The sequence below is a fragment of the Nematolebias whitei genome, chromosome 5, assembly GCF_014905685.2.
Source record: "Nematolebias whitei isolate Nwh7 chromosome 5, NemWhi1, whole genome shotgun sequence".
Taxonomy (NCBI): Eukaryota; Metazoa; Chordata; class Actinopteri; order Cyprinodontiformes; family Rivulidae; genus Nematolebias; species Nematolebias whitei.
In genome coordinates this window covers 23,202,005-23,204,210 of record NC_056502.1, presented here as the reverse complement: position 1 = coordinate 23,204,210, position 2,206 = coordinate 23,202,005, and the positions used below count along the sequence as shown (strand labels likewise).

Genomic DNA, 2,206 nt, shown 5'->3' with positions numbered 1-2,206 from the left:
ACACACACACGCACGCACACGCACACACACACACACACACACACACAAACTCTTATTTCCTTTACACATATTTCTCACAAGTGTCACAGTTTTGCAGGTAATTATTGGAAAATGAAACCACCTGACCTCAAAACGTGATAGTGCTTTTTTTTTCTGGTCTAGGAGCAGTGTCTTTCTGAACGCGTACCAATGAAGCCCACACACGCATGCACCACATGCCGCCCGCTTCGCCTTTAAAAACATATTGATTTCTCTCTTTCACAGGGAGCTTAAGGCCATCGATCGCAGGGGGCCCTTTCAAGATCAGTATAAGCATCTCTTCCCCTAACACGCACGCTGCCTCCTTCCCTCAGGTAATGATTGTCCTTGGGCTGGGCAGGAGGGTGGGGGAATAGTTTGTCTGCATTTAGAAGGAGAAGTGTTTCTCTTGGCATCCGATCCATCTCCCTCCTCTCTGCTCAGCAGCAGTGCAGTAAAAATGAGGAACATATTTGCTTCTCTAACAGAAATGGTTGCAAATGCAGAGCACAGCTCCCTTGACCTTTATGAACCCCAACACCTCCGTTCCCCACCTGTTAGTGGGTCAATATCTTGGTGAATTTGCATTATGTCCAAGCCTTCATCCCAAATTTAAAACACTGGCTTTTCTCTATTACAGGAATAGTGAAAGCTAACCCAAAAAAAGAGCCCCTTTCTTTTTGCATTTTTGTTATTTACTCTTAAAGAAACAGTTAGCCCCCCAAAAATGGCTTTAATTCCATCCATGTTACAGTTATTGAACTACAATTTAATGTGGTCGTAGCTGAGACTGACTTTCAACACATAATATGAGCACACACAGATTGTGCAAGATCTTTGTTTAAAAGTTTACCAGTAACTAATCAACTCTGTTTGTCTGGAACAACTAGACACGTTTTATTGAAACTGCGAGGAAACAATCATTAGCTAAACCTCTAAAACTGATTATGTTTTGGAACCAATTCAAATGGTGGTCACCACAGCTGAGAGACCATTGTGAGATCATACAAAACGCTATTCTCAAGGTTTTTTGTTCCAGGAATGTTAGGTCTTTAACATATTGGTCCTCAAAGCACATTTTCTTTCAGTTCCTGCCAAGTATCTCTCTTAATCTCCTACCTCTTTCTCAAATATAGTCACTTTTTGGCTCTAATATACTTTCCAAATCCAGAAATTAAGTCATCAAAAAGGCCCTTCTTCCTTCAGTGCTGCTGACAACAAAACAACACTTCTTATTTATAGTCTTTATGTCGGTATGCCTCCTCATATTTATGTCACCAACTCCTGGTGAGACACACGCCAAGCATTCAGTCACCTATAGATTTAAGATGCAAATTAATCTGGATGGGATTAAATGTGAGAATATTCAGGTCTTTTTCTCTGTATTGTGTCAATTATTTATACCTGATAGAGGAATCTGATCTTTAGCTTTACTTTTGGGCTTCAAAGAAGAAAATACTGACTTACCATCACAGACAATTTTGTGTCTGTGCTGTTTCAGCTGATGGTGAGTTGCTTTTTTTAATCTGAAAATAGCAGGATGCTGTGGCCAAACACCCCATCAATAAAAGTAGTGGAAAGAGAGTGAAATGGCAGCACTCCCGTTTACTAAATCAATGCACAAAGTTGAATAAACAGAGCTTCCTGTAGGTGAGGGAAACTAACCTTGATGTGACACCTTTCACTTCAGTCATTTATTGAGTATTTTTTAAAAGTAGAACATGCTGATCAACAAGTTTTTATTTTCAGCCTAACATATACCAATGTTAACATTTACAACTCACTGTGATGACTATAAAACTAGAAAGCTTTACAACAAAGTTCATGTGCAATCATCCAGGTACCAAATCCAACAATTCTCAGTCAGGTCATCTGGACAGTTTCTTTTTTATAGAGACGTTTCATCCTCTATCCAGAGGGCTTCATCAGTCAGAGGAGTTCCAGTAAACTGTTTCCCCACCAAAGCTTAACCTTTTCCAGAAATATGAACATAATTTTTCTAGCGCTACATAAAAAGTTGGACTTGGAAGCCGTAGGTATAGGTAGGTTGGTATGTAGGTAGGTAGGTAGGTAGGTACGTATGTACGTAGGTAGGTAGGTATGGACACAGGTAGGTAGGTAGGTAGGTAGGTAGGTAGGTAGGTAGGTAGGTAGGTAGGTAGGTAGGTAGGTAAGTAGGTAGGTAGGT

The 2,206-nt window shown here is 40.3% G+C and overlaps 1 protein-coding gene across 1 annotated transcript in view; it reads left to right on the top strand.

Moving 5' to 3' along the window:
* Positions 1–2,206, top strand: part of smg9 (SMG9 nonsense mediated mRNA decay factor) — a 35,176-nt gene that overhangs the window by 2,231 nt on the left and 30,739 nt on the right. The window lies entirely within an intron of this gene.